This window comes from Panthera uncia, chromosome F2 (assembly GCF_023721935.1).
Source record: "Panthera uncia isolate 11264 chromosome F2, Puncia_PCG_1.0, whole genome shotgun sequence".
In the NCBI taxonomy this organism is placed as follows: domain Eukaryota; kingdom Metazoa; phylum Chordata; class Mammalia; order Carnivora; family Felidae; genus Panthera; species Panthera uncia.
In genome coordinates this window covers 46,090,614-46,108,721 of record NC_064812.1, presented here as the reverse complement: position 1 = coordinate 46,108,721, position 18,108 = coordinate 46,090,614, and the positions used below count along the sequence as shown (strand labels likewise).

The window sequence follows — 18,108 nt, the reverse complement described above, 5'->3', positions numbered from 1 at the left end:
CACCCTCCAATGAGTCACGTATTACAATTATTCCCATTGATAGATGAAGAAACATCTCCAAAGAAGAGAAGTAACTTGCCTAATTTCACATAGCTAGCAAGTAGAAAAGTTGAGATTTGAGCCTATATCTGTCATCTATGTCTCTATTCTGTTTTAAGGAAGCTCTGAGTATTCATTCATCAATTTATTCAGTTAATATTTATATAATGTTTGTTTTATACCATACACTGTTTGAGGCACTAGACATATTGCAATAACAAAAGAGAAAAAGCCTCTTCTTTCATTGAGTTGACATTCAAAGTTGCAAAGACAAACAACGAAAACAAATCAATAAGGTATATAATAAAATATCTGAGTCATTGTTTTTGGAAGAAAACTAAAGCAGAGTGAGGGGATAGAAATAGTCAGCAGGTTGCTATTTTAAGCTGAGTGGTCAAGGAAGACCAATCTGAAAGCTGGACAGTTGCATTATAGGGCACATTTGGGCATTTTCCTCCAGGCATTTGTAGCCCTTCCTGGGCGCCAGCATGGCTCCCTGTTTCCATAGCAATTACCCTAGTCCTCATTTTCTCACATTTGGTTCAACTGCAAGAGTTTTCTGATTTGTCTGTCTACCTCTTCTGTCTTCTGCTATCAGATTAATCTTGCCTATGAAACCAAACAGAGGCTACATTTCAGCCTCCATTTCAATCTCATCCAGGCAGCTATGCGTAAGGGTCAACTCAATGCAGTGGCCTGTTTGAGGAAGGGATGTTTGACCAAAGCCTTGACTAAAATGAGAGACCAAGCCATGAGGACATGTGATGGGAAGAGCAATTAAAAGAAAAATTCCCCTAAAACAAGTGCATGTTTGGCCGGTTGCAGGTAGAACAAGAGCAGTGTGGGAGTAAGCAAGAGGAAAGTATGAGGAAAAGGGATTGGAGACATAGCCCTTGTAAGCCTAGTATGGACTTTAAATGTTATCCTAAGTGTAAGGGAAAGCCACTAGAGTAGGAAGGTATTAATTCGCTCTCTTAGCAGGAAAAAGGTTTCACATAAGGATAAGGAGGTAAGATTTGGCCTGAAGATAAAAGAATGAGTTGGAGTTGTCTCATGGCTAGAGTGTCCATGTAGAAGGAATCTGCAAGGTTGGACGGCATGATCAGAAATAAAATTGTTAGACTACCTAATCCTTGCTCCTGGAAAATCTCACACAAACCAGCAGCATCAGCATTACCAGAGATGTTGTTAGCAGCGTAGAGTCTCTGGCTTTTCTCCAGATCCACTAAATTATAATTTGCATTTTAAATAAGATTAGGTAAATTATAAGCATGAAAAGGGATGGTGCATAAGAGGGAATAAATAATAAGTGGTCTGGTGTTGCAAGATTCCAGGGATTAGGCAAGAATGGGAATAGAGGCCCAAGGGGCTGGATAGTTAGGTTGGACCCAAGGGGGAGGGCTTTAAGTACCATGGTTAAGAGTCTGGAACATTCTGACAAGTGAAAACATTTCCAGATCACCACAACATAATAACTGCCTCACAATGACTGGGTACAACCATCTGTGAAATTCAATACTTAAAAAAAAATTAGAAAAATTCTTGTATTATTTCAAATAAAATCAAGTGGATTAAAAATATGGATAGAAACGTGTTGTTTTTCTTTAAACAGGGCCACATTAATGTCTAATTCAGATAAAAATTGTTATCTGGTTAAATACGGTTACTCACCCCATGTTAGTTTATATCCATCCCTCAGAAGCCCTGAAATATGCTGAACAAAATGAGAAACAAAATAGCCTTTGTAGATGTACATCAGTGAGTTGTTTATTCTTTTCCTTTCTCATGTTCCAGAGGGCAGGTTAAATTGCAAATGTGTTCTTTCTAGGAATGTAAATGTGATCAATTACAGGGCTTTTCCCCTCTCTGTTTTGGTACACAAGCTGTTCCACTTTCTCTTGCTTCTTCCTAAACATGATAAATAGGAATATTCAGAATTCACCACAACTGGAGAAGGGGTCAAAATAACAGAGAAATTGACAAATCCAAAAAAAAATGACTTGAATGTTAATTTTACTGGAATAATGTTTTACAAGATGTTTTTTAGTTTTCCTTGCTTCTTTTAATATTTTTCCTTCATTGTTATTTCAGCAAGCTTGAGCTTTAAGAAGCATCAGGATGGACAGATAGACATAGTAGATGCCCAAGGGCCTGAGAGCTGCCCAGAGGGAAAGTATGAAATGAAGGGCACCGTAAAAACAGGGAGCTTCAGCCAGGCCTCGTAGACTTCAGAGATAGATGACATCAAGAACTTGGCAGAAATTCAGTGTGCAGGGACAGAAGTTCACTAAGGGAACAGAGTCGAAGGCAGAGAGGTAATTGGGAGCCGGATCAGGAAAGGCCTTACATACGTGATGAAGAGGCTGTGTTTACCTTGACCCCTGAGCCATATGTATCTCTTCTTCTACCCCCTCCATCCAAGTCATGATCAATCCTCATCGACAATAGCTTCCTAAATGACTATATCACTTTCATCTTTGCCCTATCCTAAGGCCCCCAATTTAATCCATTCTTCACAGGGTAGATAGAGGGTAAATCTTGTCACTCTCCTGCTAACAGTCCTTCACAGACTTCCCAGTGCACTACAAATGAAGTCTGAATTCCTTAGTACTTGGTCCAAAAATCTACACACTGGGGCTACCACTCTCCTTCTTGCTTATACAGTGGCCTCTGATTCCTCCAATGTGTCAAATTGTTTCCTATTTCAGAGCATTTGCATCAAAAATTCTCTCTGCTGACATGTCATCCTCTATTCCATCCCAAGATTTCTAGCTCCCCTCTGTCAACATAACATCTCCTCAAGAGAGACCTTTCCTGATTGTTCCATTTAAAGTAGCCATGTTCCATTTAAAGAAGCCACAGTCTAAATTTTCTATAATATCACCTTATTTGTTTCCTTCATGTGTTAACCCAATTCACACTCTTTATCTGTTTACCTGCTTGTTATCTTTCTCCCCGTGTTAGTTTTCTGTTGCTGCAGAACAAACTTAGCAACTACAAACAACACACAGTTGTTATCTCACGGTTTCTGTGAGTTAGTAGTCCAGGCAGGCTTAGCTCCATCCTCTGCTAGGCTGCAATTAAGCATGTCAGCCAGGACTGGGGTTACATCTGGAGGCTTGATTCGGTTTCACTTCTAAGTTCACTTATGCTGTTGGCAGAATTCATTTCCTTGTGACCGTAAGACTGAATGAAAGTCGCAACTTCTTGCTGTCGCCTAGAGATGATTCCTTGCCATGTGAGCCTCCTAACATGGCCCCTTCCATCTTCAAATTCAGCAAGGGAGGAAGTCTCTAAAATAAGTCTGCTAGCAATATGGAGTTTTTCATAACATGATCACAGCATAACCATCCTATCACCTTTTCATATTCCATTGGCTAGAAGCAAGTCACAGGTCCTACTTACACTCAAGTGGAGGTAATTATAAAAGGATGTGAACACCAGGAGGTGGGAATAATGGGTGCCATCTTCAAGTCTGTCTTCCATAGTCTGTCCTTTGGCCCCCCAATGATTTATATCCATTCCACATGCAAAATACATTCATCTCCCTACCAAGGTTCCTATTATAGCATCCTATCATGGCATCCTAACATAATGTCAGTTCAAAGGCCAACATCTCCTCATCTAAATCAGGTCCAAGTGAGGATGACAATCCTAGGTATAATTCATGAAGTGCAGCTTCTGAGACACTATTTCTGTCCACCTATGGATCTGTGAAACTAAAAGGCAAGTTACTCCAATACTGCCTCCAACTGCCTCCAATACTGTCTCCAATACTCTCCAGTTAGAATCTTTATTCTGTGAATGTGGAGATTAAGCCAATCTTATTCTCTGCTGTATCTTAGAATGAGCTCTATACCTAACTCACTATAGATGTTTAATAAATACTGCTTAATAATGAATATATAATAGAAATCTCAGCAAGCACACAGATCCTGGTCCTGAGGTTTGATAAGAACCCAGACCCAGAGAATGAAGCTTGAATCTGAGAGTAAATTAGAACTAGAACTAGAGAGAGGGAGAGAGGAAGAGAGAAAGACAGACAGATAACAGGACTGGAATATATGATCAGAACAAGACCAGTAACAAAGTGGATGCCACTGAACCAGGTTCTTATGTTATTTCATTAATCCATTTAATAAGCATTTATATGGCTCTACTACAATGCTAAAAATGGTGGTATCAGAGATACGATAGAAAACAAGATACAGTCCCTGCCTTGAAATAATTTACCGTCTAGTGGGAGAGACTCGATACAAAATGATAAATGTTGAAATAAATAAACAGAAAGTTAATGAAATACATGGGAAGAATAACTACTTTTTCATGGAGGGATATCAGAGAATCATCTGAGGGGTAAATGACCTCTAAATGTAGTCTTGAAGGTTACGTAAGAGTTACGTAACAGCTAACTCAACAATTGCTCCCTGGATTATGCAGGAAAGGGGGAAAAAATGATATCCCAGGAAGAAAAGAAGAATGCATGTTAAAATCCCAGCAGTGAAAGAGAGTGTGGCACATTCAGGAAACTAAAAGAAGGGCTCTATAGTAAAATGAGGAAAAGTGTCAAAAGGTAAGGCTAGGCATTTGATAAAAGGGGACCAGATCATGACATGAAATTTGTACTTTATTTTGACCACAGTGGAGAGGCATTATAGTGTTTCAAATAAGAAGATTAAAAAAATCCAACTTATGCTTTAGAAAGCACTCTGAGTTCAGTGTAGATAACCAACTGGAATGGGAAAGACATAAAGACAGCGACTAGCTCGGAGAAAGCTGTTGCTGGAATGTAAGTATGACATGAAGGAGGCTGGAATGGTAGAGTCAAAAAACACAGAGGAAACAGGTGAGCCACACTGGGGGAGTAGATGGATAGAAGAAGTTAGCAATCATTTGCATGCTGAGGAGGGGAGTGAAACAGTAAGGCTATGAGGATGAGTTCTAGGTACCTGTCTTTGAAAAGTGGGTAGAGAGTGATACCATTTGCTGAGGTAGCCAATAAAGCAAGAGAAGAGGTTGGGTGCTGGATAGGATGGGGCTAAGTCAAGCTGGAATATTTTAGTTTTGAGTTGTCTCTGGGAATTCCAAGTGGAGAGGACTGGAAGGCAGTTGGATATACCTGGCTCTAGAGCTCAAGACAAAGACCTCATCCAAGCTTTCTGACGTCCTTCTTCCCATCTCTCCAGGTGAGGGAAAAGATTAGCCACAAAGTCTAGGTACTAAGGAATGACTGTAATGGAAAAATGAGACATGCACGCTGCCTGTTACGTAATTCAGAGGGACTTAGAGACAAGAAATCCAGCAAATAGTTTCCTAAATATTTCTCCACATTATAGTAGGTAGCTCATCAGTTTAAGACTTCTACTCAAACATGGAAAATTGTGTTTATCTCTGCTCTCAATGGAAATAATATTAAAATATAAATACTGTTTTTAAAAAAAAAGTATAAATCTTAACGACAAAGAGAAAATGAGCAGGAATGAAAGTGAAAAAATGTCAACAAACGTTAACATGCAGAAAGGAAATAGTGGGGTGGCAGCTAACCTAGTGGGTAAAAGGAAATTGAAACCTAGGCCTTTACAGCTGGAGCCAATACTAAAAAGCAGGTTTTCCCCTACAGATTACTGGAGATTTGGAACTTGAGACACTAGGCATATTGACTGGCCATAGTGAGGGATGGAGCTGGAAATTAGTTGAAAAAAATCTGTATATGGAATAATCAGACATCCTTCTTCCTATTCCCTCAACCTCATCCTGCACAGCCAAGTTAATGGCTCTTTGTAACTTTTCCAGAAAACCAGATGTTTAGTCTCTGAGAAACTGATCCTTAGGGACTCTGGAATGGAGGGACCAAGAACAATAGAATATGATAGTGCTGAAGTGAAAAAGGAGGATGAAGTGAAAACATACATTTCCAAATAGTAATTTCTTATAAACTTTCCAGCATTATTTCATTTTGAAGTAACATAGAGGTAATAATTCAATAAAAATTTAAATTTGCCTAATAAGAGACTACCAAATCATTCAGGAATCCTTCCTCTGGTAATGTTTTGTTTTACTTTTATTTATTTATTTGCTTATTTTTGAGAGAGAGAGAGAGAGAGAGAGAGAGAGACCAAGCACATGAGTATGAGCAGGGGAGGGCTGAGGGAGAAGGGGAGAGAGAATCCCAAGCAGGCTCCATGCCCACTGCAAGCCTGGAAGGGCTCAATCTCACTACCATGAGATCATGTCCTGAGCTGAAACCAAGAGTCAGATGCTTAACCGAATGAGCCACCCAGGTGCCCCAAGGTAATGTTTTACTTATTTATTTTTTTATGAAGGAAGAAATAGGCAAAACTATTCAGATCTTGAGACACCAACACACCTTAGGACAATGTTCTTCACTTTGCTTGTGATGTAAGGGAAAGAAAACAGGACATCAACTTTGGAATCAACATCTCTACAACGTGGTCTCCTGCCTGATTCTTCTAGGACTAGGAGTATCGGAAATAACAAAAATATCAGCAGAGACTTGAGTCCCTGGAAAATTTGAATGGATCTTCTCAAGTTCCTCATCCCTCCAGTAGAGGATTCTTCCAGTGAAAGGATGTGGGCAGTTCCTTAAATCTGAAGATGTTGGAAGATTAGTACAGAAGAAGAACCTAATCCTGCTCTTCCATAAGGGCTCCAATTATCTGCCCTCAGCTGTTAGAGTCCCTGCTGCATCACCTCTCCTGGGTTCCCTCCTGTAAGACATGGGGAGTGCTCCTGCATTGCCTAGTGATTCCAAAGCCTGCCATACCCCTATTTTCCCAACACTAACTCAGAGACTTGAAGTATGAGAAACACCTCTTTGTCTTTACCCTACTAGCTGGAATCTCTGGGTGGAACCTACTAACCTATCCAAATCCAATTGTTTCACCCCATTGTTTCTCCTCTCCTAACCCAAATCAGCAACACTGCAACAGTGAAATTCTTCTCTAGTATCATGAGACAGAGTTGAACATCTGCTGCTGGTTCTGTGACCCTGAACTATTCAACCACTGTTCTTATACCTTCCTGCTCGACTTCAGAGACTTGAAAGAAAACCCTCATTTTTCATAATGGAGAATTCTAACTCCTGTCCTTGGATGAAGTCTTCTTTTCTTTTTGTTTAAATGCTTTTTTTTTGTTTGTCTTCTTTTTAATCACTTCCCAATTGTTTCTTCATCTCTCCACTTAGATTTTTCTATGGTCCCATTGTTTTCCTTTACCTCAACTGATCCTAGTGACAGTTCATTTTAGCTTCTTCCTTCTTCCTAATCACATGCTTCTGAAATTATATGTTCATGAAAACACACACACACACACACACACACACACACACACACGTAGAAGTGCTCATTCCCGGATGGCAGTTTCACTGTTACCATAGAGACATATCAGTTTCCTATCAAGTGAGGGAGATGAATCATGACTCATGAATATTTATTTCATTTTATATTTGATTATTCCATTTTTAACATCTGCAGCAAAAATGGATATTTTGTTTTCAATATCTTTTCAGTTCAACTTTTTTCTTTTAAAGATAGCACTTTATTCCCACTCAAAAAAAAAAAAATGCAGTGAAACTGTCTAATGCTATTTGGGCCATTATCATATGAGTTAGTTTCTAAATAAGTTGATAAAGGTTTAATGTGTATAAATTTTGATGTACCACAGAGTATTGTTTTACATTGTATATTTGTTAACCAATATGCTCACCTGCAGAATTATACAGTATTATTAAGGGCTCTTCTAATTAATCACAAGTGTGTGTGCCTGTTGCTTACATAATGTAATTCCTGTGACTTATGTTGATGAAGAATCTTAGAAAATATCACTAAATCAGAGTATCTGAGTAACATTCACCCAGTCTTGAGGGGATTCAGTTTATACATTCCTTTGCATTTCTGGATCATTTTTCAGTTTTCCAAGCACTTTCACATATGTGACAGGATATGAGCATTCAACCTGATTTATTATAGAAACGACTGTTTTGCTCATCTTTCTTTTCTTCCATGCACTTACTTCTCCACACTTCCTAAGAGTGTTTGAAGTTTGAGATTTCCTTGACTTCAAAGAAACGAGACTAGTTTTTTGTTTGATACTAATTCTAACTCTGAGTTTAATGGACCATCAAAATCTTTATGAAAGCAAATGAAAATAGGGGGTGTTGGTCAGGAGCAGGATTCATGTGATAAAATAGAGAGTCTAGTGAAGGAATTAGAGAGGAGGAACAGATTACTTTGATGATCAGATGGGACTCTGGGAACCTGAGGAGAAAGAAATGCCTTTGCTCAAGGAAAAACAGTGAATGGACTCAGCTAAGGACCACAGTAAAGGTACTATTGAAGTGTAGACAGATTTATCAACAACTGACCATCAGGAAGGATAACTTTATAAGATACTTAGAACATCTCCAAACCCATATCCCAGAACATCCATAAACCCAAAGAGGGGTCCCTAGGACAAGTGGAAGAATGGTAGTGTGGAAATCCGTGGTCAGTACTTTGAGGGCTAACCTCAATAAGCTGCAGTCTTGTGTGCTGGGATGGATGTCCTAGGTTTGAAACACTGTGTTGATTATTTATTATCTCACCAAGCTTCACAAGAGTACAGTTAACTGGGTTGTGCAGGACTTTGATACCCACCTTTCTATAGATGAAGATAAAGTCACATGACAACATGGTTAGGAGCACAGACTTGGAGGTCAAGGAGATTTAGATTCTGAGTCTGACTTTTCCTCAGGAGCTGTGTGTCGAACACATCACATCTTATTTCTATAAGCCTCTCTTTCCCCATCTGAAATAAAATGAATAAATAGGAAAAGCAACTTTATAGGGTTTTTGGCATGATTAAGTGAGCCCATGAAAGTAAAGGTAACCCCGAGGCTGGATCACAATATGACCCAGTAAGTATGAACTATTACTACCATTAGGTAAAACACAAAGAGATCAAGTCATTTGCCCAAGGTACGATAGCTGGGTGATAACAGCATCAAGGATCCTTCCATTAACCCCTATTGTTTTTCAGCCATCAACAGAATATCTGGAAACCGGAAGCATCTCCTGGGAGCTGGAAGTTTCTCCTGGAAACTGGAAGCATCACTGGGGAGCATCCCCTAGGCTCCACCAACCTAACCGATGATAACTAGAGGGGACACTGGATTTCTTTCTTTTCTCACTCAGTCCCAATCAAGCAAGCAGACTTCTCAGTCATTTCTCCTGCTTCTAATCTGTCTTTCATCCGATAGATAGAGTAATGCCTACAAGAACTATAATTTCTTACCCTGGAAGTCAAGGCCCTTTGCTATCTGCCCATAAACATGTTCATCAGAAATTTAGTTAATAATGATGTCACCAGTGCAACAGGACTCCACTAGTCTCTGTACCTTGAGTTCTGCAGATTCATTTCTGCCTCCATGCCTTTGCCTACATCATCTTCTCATGGCTAGGGTCATGTGTCTTTGTTTGCCTGAGACAGTCCCATTTTTTCCTGTTGTCCCCATGTAATTATTAATAGCACCCCTTAAACTCTTAAGAATATCCTGCATTGGAAAATACATTACATATTCTCTCTATTATGGCCTCTTCAACATTAAAGCCCCTATTTGCTGTTCTCCTTCAACTGGATTCTGCCACTTCTGTATAAGTGAACTCAACTCTACTTCTGCATGGACTTCTCCTGACTATTCTTTATATAATTTTTTCACACTTAAATTTACTTATTGAAGATACATATTGGCTTGAATAACTGAAAAATCTAGGGAGTATAATTTTTTTTCAGGCATAGCCTAATCAACAGTTCCCAATAACTTTGCCAGAAGTTGGTCTCTCTTTGTCTCTTGGTTTTGCACTACTCTGAGTTGGCATCATTTGTGGGTCTCATGTGCTTGTCAACCAGTTAAAGTTTTGTCAAAAATAGAATGCATCTGTTTTTCAATAGTTCAAACAAAAGTCCTAGTCCTTTTGGATCACTTATTTTTCTTGAATAAATCATTATTATGTGATTTTTTTTAATTGGCCAGGTTTGACATATATACCTAGCCCCGGAGAAAGGGGATTAAGGCGACACCTTCAGAAACACATAGACTCAGAACAAAGAAGAATTTGGTCCCCTAGAATAAAGTTTAGATGTTTATATCAAAATATAAAAACAGTAGAGAATTCTGGATTGCTGGTAGCAATGAAAACTTCATCATAATTTTTGGACCTGCTGGGACTCCAAAGCAAATAGATAGCAATATCAAAAACCCTTGGATGAGATAGTTACAAGAAAACCTAGTGACAAGATATCCCTTGTTGAAATACAAGTAGATGGAGACAAGCCATCAAAAGCCATAAGTCTAGCATATTAGTCTTGTACGAGGAACTCAAGGATAAACACAAGGATGTCTGAATGATGTGAGAACCGGAGAGCCATAAAATAACCAATAGCTTTGGAATGCAACAAAGCATAATTTGAGAACAAAAGAAACTGAAAAGCTTTTCCCATTCTAGTAATGGCTTAGTGCAAGCAAAGTCTGAAGAAACTGATATAGTATAGCATATGTGAACCAGGCTTTCTTTTGTGGTAGGTCTAGTGGAGAAACTGCTAGGGGTAAGATCAGAAGTATAGGGGAGTCACAGTCTCATATAGCTTAATCTCAGAAATACTACCCCAATACTTTTTCTATATTCTATTCATTGGAAGTAAGTCATTACTCCAGCTTCAAGGGATGGGGATTACAGAAGAGTGTGAATACTTAGACGTGGGTACCATGTCTGGGAGCCATTTTATAAACTGTTAACTACAGAATTCATTCTAAAATGTGACCAGAAAGATTTCATACATGAACTCAGCATCATCTATGTCTTGTAACATGGATAGGTGTTCATCAGGCAGACTAATATTCAAAGGGCAATCTAGACAGAGACTACAGATAGCATAGGCAGAGATAAAACTCTTGAAAACATCTCTTCCCTTCTGGAAAAACCAGAACTACAGAGTAGAGAAACCAAGGAGTTTCTGAAATATGAGGCTGGAGATGTAGGGTGGTGTCAAACTATAGAAGGCCTGATGTATCATATTCTAAGTCTTATGCTTGGATGCAGTGAATTTCCAGTAGTTTCATGAAATTGATTAGCATCGTCAAGTGTATTTTCAGGATGGCCAACTTAACTCATTTTTCTAGCTTTGCTGCTTCCTTTTCCTATTTGCAAGAACATTTCCAAGAACATGGCCATACTGGAAGCACGTTTGGGTCAGGTTTGGGTCACACCTCCCCTCCAAGTTTCACATATTCCATGTTAAACCAGTCTGTTGTAAACAAAGACAGATTCCCTAATTATAATGGCAAGGTCAAATGTGTTTACCTTTCATCAATAAATAACTATTTCAGACTCAAATCATGAAATGACAACTAGTATCCATTGCATGATTCTTATATGATTCTTCAGAGTAAAATAATACTTGTAAAATATCATTTGCTATAAATAAAGATATTTCTACAATGATTTTTCAAAGGAACAGAAAATAAATCAGAGGAAAAGATTTTTTAGGACCACAGGCTATCTGAGAACAACAGATTGAGAATCCATGATATGTGCCATGTGCTTGGCACAATTGTGAAAGATAGAAACTCTCAATAGCAATTTACAGAGGAATTTCACACGTAACATTTGCTTTATGTCAAGAATCTAAGCCTATGATAATACAGTTTAATATCTGACATTAATATTTTCTTCCCCAATACTCCCATAGCATTGTGCTTGTGACGGTGTTAAAACACTTATTACAGTCTACCTTATTAGAGTTGTTAATTAATATGCCTGCCTCTCCCACTAGATAATGAGCATTGGAGTAAAGAGATCTTATCTTATTTGACTTTGTATTTCTGTCTAAGCTCTATGCTTAACACAGAGAAGGTTCTCAGTGAATGGTGAGAACTTAGAGTGAATTTAAATAGAGACTCTTAAAATATAGATTATAAGAAGGTAATCCAAGGAGAATTGCTCTTGTTACCAATATGCTACCACATAATGAAACATTAGTTTTCAAACTTCAGTCAGCCAAACCACTTAAGAGAACAGAAGTAAAAATACTCAGTGATTATACATTTTGATGGTGAGGAAATTATCTTCAACAAATTCATTAATTATTCACTAACTTTATGTATTGATAAACTTAAATGCCCTATATCTGGCAGTGATGGAGCATCTATCCTTATATTAAAAATATAAGAATCAGGGGCACCCGGATGGCTCAGTTGGTGAAGCGTCCAACTCTTGAGGTTATGATCTCAAGGCTCGTGGGATCGAGCCCTGCATCAGGCTCTGCGCTGACGTCATGGAGTCTCCTTGGGATTCTCTCTCTCCCTTCTCTCTCTACCCCTTCCCTGCTCTCCTCTCTCTCTGTCTCTCTCAAAATAAATAAATAAACTTTAAAATTAAAAAAAAAGAATATAAGAATCACATTTCTGACTACAAATGATGAGTATTAATTAACACCTATTATTTGCTGAACACTATGCTATGTAATTATGATAAATTCTTATACCAACTATGCAGAGTTAGGCCTAACTTTATAGGTTGAGGGGACAGTCTTACACAATACTACCTTTGCTTCAGACACTAGCACAAGTTCAGAGCTCCCCAGATGGCAACAGAGATCCTCAGAGGTCTGACCAGATGGTTACAAATTCAGGTGTTTCCACTACACTCTCAGGTTCACTAATCTGCTAGAATAACTCATTGAACTGAGAAGAGCACTATGTTTAAAATTACAGTTTCACTGCAGTGAAAGGATAAAAACCAGAATCAGCCAAAGGGAGAGAAGCATAGGGAAAAGTCTGAATCCTAAATGCAAAGCTTCCATTGTCTTCTCTCCTTAGAGTCAGTACACATCACCCTCCAGGCACATCATTGTATGATAACACCAAAAGCACTATACTGTACAATAGAAAAAACAGAGAAGCTCACCCAAACCCAGAATCCAGAGTCTTTGTTGGGGTTTCATTGTGTTGGCATGACTCATGGAATGGTTGGCCATGAGGTTGAATTCAGTCTCCAGCTTCTGTGTCCTCCTTGGGGTGGTCAGGCTAATATCACATGGCTCAAAGTATCAACCCTTTGATCATGGGGTTAGTCTATCTGGTATGACCAGCCCCCATCCTGAGTAATCTCATTAGGTTTAAATATCTAAGGCCCCACCAATTTTGTTAGCATAACTTATCATGGTCTACCAGGAATAAGAAATACTCCTAGTACTAGAAAAATTCCAGTTTAGGGCCTACCTCTCTGAAAACAGGAATAAAGGCCAAATTCATTATTACACAGGAGTGATTTTCATGTATTATTTAATGTAATTCCTCTAATTCATACATCCACCTGTTGAGGCAGGTGGTATTATTCTATACATAAGAAAATCCAAGTTTGGAGAATTTAGAAAACTTTTCCAAGGCCATGTAGCTAATGAGTGGCAAAGCTGGGATTTGAAGTGATGTCTTCCTTTTTCCACCTCTTCTCACAAAATTGGCCTAATCTTCAACCTGATTGTGCCTCAAGTTCAATATTTATTAATAACATTGTAACAATTTTCCAGTTCCTATATTACAGTGACATGATCATATTTTCAAGGGAAAAAAGTATTTTATATGCAAGATATATAGCATGCTCAGTAATTATCTTCAAAGTCAGAGGAGGCAAAGAAATGTTAAAGACAGAAGAAGACTTGGGTTCTAATTCTTGCCAGTTTCTAAATCTGTGACTTTAGTTAAAGCACTTATAATCTCTGGGCATCTGTTTATATCTATGAATGTTCTCCTATATCCCAAGATTATTATGAAATTCACATAATAGTCATTTTTTTTTTTTAATTTTTTTTTCAACGTTTTTTTATTTATTTTTGGGACAGAGAGAGACAGAGCATGAACGGGGGAGGGGCAGAGAGAGAGGGAGACACAGAATCGGAAACAGGCTCCAGGCTCCGAGCCATCAGCCCAGAGCCTGACGCGGGGCTCGAACTCACGGACCGCGAGATCGTGACCTGGCTGAAGTCGGACGCTTAACCGACTGCGCCACCCAGGCGCCCCATATAATAGTCATTTTTAAAGCAGTGGTCACTTTTTTCTAATCCTTTATGTTCATTTATTTTTCTGTGACACTTAACACCTTGTAATATTTCATATGATTCAACAATATATGTTCAATAATTAAACCAGACTGCAAACTCTACAAATGGCAGAGAAGCAGTTTTTCAATGATATATCCCAAATTTATTGATTAGGTTATGGTGAGTAATAGAAACCCAAGTTTCTGAACACTTAAGGACACAGTAGAAACACTGCATAGACAGAACTTTCAGATCAATCATCCCACTAGGGAAAACTAGAAATACTAGAAAGAAAGAAAAAGAACTTTTAATAAATGCATTGTCATAAGGAAGATAAGAAAATACCAAAAAAAAAAAAAAATACTGGACCAAGAATCAAAAGACAAGTAAGATCAAAGATGTCACAGATTTTAGGCTCTGTACCCTCAAGGGCATCAGCTGATTGTAGAAGGTGCTGCAGAGTGGCAGGGAAACTGTGGACTACTTTTAACAAACTTGCGGTGCTACAGGCCAAGAATCACCAGGAGGGAGCAGGGAGAAGGCTGGTGGATCTCTGTAGCTTTGGACTGGATCCTCTGAGGCTACCCTTAGAGCATGGGTAAACTGCGAATAGACAGGTTCTTATAGGAATTGCAGCTCTCTGAATCCTGTCAATCCTGGAGATTTTTAAAGTAGAACGGGGATAGTTAGTGTCCCTGAGGCACTTAGTAAATGCAAACATAAATACTCTCTGGATGAAGATAACATTTACAAACAATTTTGCAAATACAATATTTATTATATAATCAAACATAACCAAATACCCAAGGGAACAAAATTGCATGAATGAAAATCAGCGGAAACAGGCAGTAGAAAGAGAAGAACAAAGACTACAACTATTGGATTCTCAGGAACAGAGGTAGAAAAAAAAAAAAAGAAGGTAGAGAATAGAAAGGGGAGGGCAGAGAGAAAAACAGTAATATAGCCTAAAATACATGTAACCGGAGTCCCAGAAAGAAAGGAGGGGGAAAAAAAGTGAAAAACAGTAGTACGTACTTGAAATAGAACATTCAAAAAAGTTCCTATAAATCCCAAGATCAAAGAAGTCCTATAAATCCCAAGCAGAATAAATGAAAAGAAATCTCCACTTAATTACATAAAAGTATAAATGTTGAAAATATAAGTTAAAAGATCTTAAAAGTAGCTAGGGTTGGGGAAAGAGGGTGATAAAGATATTACCCTCAAAGGAATAATAGTGAAACTTTCAATAAAAACAAGAGAATCCAGAAGGCAATTGAATGATGTTTATAAGTGAAAATGGCCAAAAATGCCTTCTCAACCTAGAAATCTATATCCATTAAAAATATTCTTCAGAATGAAAGTGAAATAAAGGCATATGAAGAAAAACCTGAGAAAATATTTCTCTAGTAAACCTGTATCAATAGAAATGTATTATACTAATGATGAAATGTTACAAACTTCCTGAGATCAAGAATATACAAAAATGCCTGATCTGACCACCTCCAACAAAGATTAGAAATGAAGGAAATACATCAATACTATTTGTCAATCATATGATTAAATGCAAAGAAAATCCAAAAGATTCTATAAAATTATTAAAATTAATAAGCAAAGATACCAAGATTTCTAGATACAAGGTCAACAATATCAATTACATTTCTATATACCAGTAAAAAATAGTTAGAAAATAAACTTTTTTAAAAGAACCATTACCAATAGCATCAAAATTATCAAATACCTAGAAATCTAACAAAAATTTCAAAAGATGGGGCACCTGACTGGCTCAGTAATTTAAGCATCCTACTTTGGCTCAGGTCATGATCTCGCGGTTCATGAGTTCCAGTCCCATGTCGGGCTCTGTGACAGCTCAGAACCTGGACGCTGCTTCAGAAAATTATTTCAGTACATATGTAACTTATAAAGGTTTGTACTAGAATATATGAAAAAACCTACACATTAATAAGAAAAAAAAGAGAACTCAATTTAAATATTAACCATCATTAATTACTTATTAACCATCAAAAATTAGCTCAACATTTTTAAAAGAGGATATCCAAATGGTCAGTCCAAATGGTCAGTAAGCATATGATAATGCCTTTAATATCATTAGTCACAGAGAAATACAAGTTAAAACCACAGAGAGATAATATGCTATACATGCACCAGAATGGCTAAAATTGAAAAATTGAAATACTAAGTGTAAATCAAGATGGGGAACTTTAGAAAAACTCTCACATTGGTGGGATTATAAATTTGTACAAACACTTTGAAAAACAGTTCAGAATTTTCTTCTGCTAAGAGTCAAGTTACACATATCCCATGATTCAATAATTCCAGTCCTAAGTATACACCCAACAAAAATGACAACACATAAGCATCAGGAGATAGGCTCTGAGAATATTTATAGCAGCATTGTTTGTGATAGTCAAAAAGCTGCAAACAATTCAAACATCCATAAACATTAGAATGGATAAACAATGCTATACACATACAAAAAACTTACAACAATGCATATAAACTGCAAAAACACACACAACATGGATGAATCTCACATATGATTGAAAAAAGATGCAGACACAAACTCTACTGTAGTAATCCATTTACATAAGTTTAAAACAAACAGGCAAAGCTAAAGTATGGATGAGAAGATTATAAAGAGCTGCTTGGAAAACAAACTTATATTTTATGTTATTAAAGTCAGGATAGTACACGCTTTGGAGGGAAGGGAGAGACTAGTGATCACAGGGGTACAACATGTGCTTCTGTGTCTTGGCATTGTTCTTTCCTTGCTTTGGCAATAGTTAGATGATGTTTTGTGATAAATCTTTGATCCATACTTTTTTTAATGTTTTTATTAATTTTTGAGAGAGACAGACAGAGCACAAGAGGGGGAGGGGCAGAGAGAGAGGGAGACAAAGAATCAGAAGCAGGATCCAGGCTCTGAGCTGTCAGCACAGAGCCCCATGCAGAGCTGGAACTCATGAACGGTGAGATCATGTCTTGAGCTGAAGTCAGATGCATAACCGACTGAGCCAGCCAGGTGCCCCAGATCCATACATTTTTTATTTTTCCCTTTTCTATATCTATAATTTCCCCATAAAGGAAGGTTTATAAAAATATGAAGAGAAGGGATACTTGCCAACTTCACAGTGGTAACTCCCTCTTTGAAGGGGGCGGGGCAAATAGCACAAGCAAGGGTGTATGAAGAAGATTCAAGTATATCTGTAACATTTTATTTCTTAAGAGGCATCTGAAGAAATAATGTCAAAATGTGAGCAGGTCAAGTCTCTTAAGTCTAGTAGATATGGTTCTCTGACCATTTATGTAGGTTTGAAATACTGGAAAATAATTGTTTTTAAAAGAATTTCACTACTTTTCACTCCATTTTGTCAACTGCAAAAGGGCAATTTTAGACCCATCTAACGGATCAGTTCAATGCATAGTGAGTTTGAAATAAATAATTACTCATTAACTGGTTTGTGATTTATTGCAATTGTTTTCCAATTGAGAAGACAAAATATTCTTTTTTTAATTTTTTTAACATTTATTTATTTTTGAGAGACAGAGAGAGGCAGAGGATGAACAGGGGAAGGGGGAGAGAGAGAGAGATACAGAATCTGAAGCAGGCTTCAGGCTCTGAGCTGTTTGTAGCACAGAGCCCTGACGCGGGGCTCGAACTCACCAACTGCGAGACCATGACCTGAGCTGAAGTCGGAAGCTCAACCAACTGAGCCACCCAGGCGCCCCGAGAAGACAAAATATTCTTAATTAGCCCTGTATCTATCCAACACTGGTGGCCTTACTTCTCCTCCCAAATAGGATCCAGCCAAGCTGGCCTTGGCACTTTGTTGTTTTCTCTGTCCAAGTTGTTTCTCCTTAGGTTTTTGCAGGGCTGGGGATCTTTGATCAATCAGGTTTGAGTTTAAAGCTTCTTCTTTACAGCGACTTTTCTTTCTTTCTTTCTTTCTTTCTTTC

General features: G+C 38.0%; 1 long non-coding RNA gene across 4 annotated transcripts in view; it reads right to left on the bottom strand.

Moving 5' to 3' along the window:
* The window catches only part of LOC125924563 (uncharacterized), a 215,411-nt gene that overhangs the window by 22,346 nt on the left and 174,957 nt on the right, over positions 1-18,108 (bottom strand). For all 4 annotated transcript variants that reach the window (XR_007458471.1, XR_007458470.1, XR_007458469.1 and 1 more), the window contains exon 4: positions 8,694-8,844. This is a non-coding gene — a long non-coding RNA (uncharacterized LOC125924563). The remainder of the gene's footprint in view (positions 1-8,693; positions 8,845-18,108) is intronic.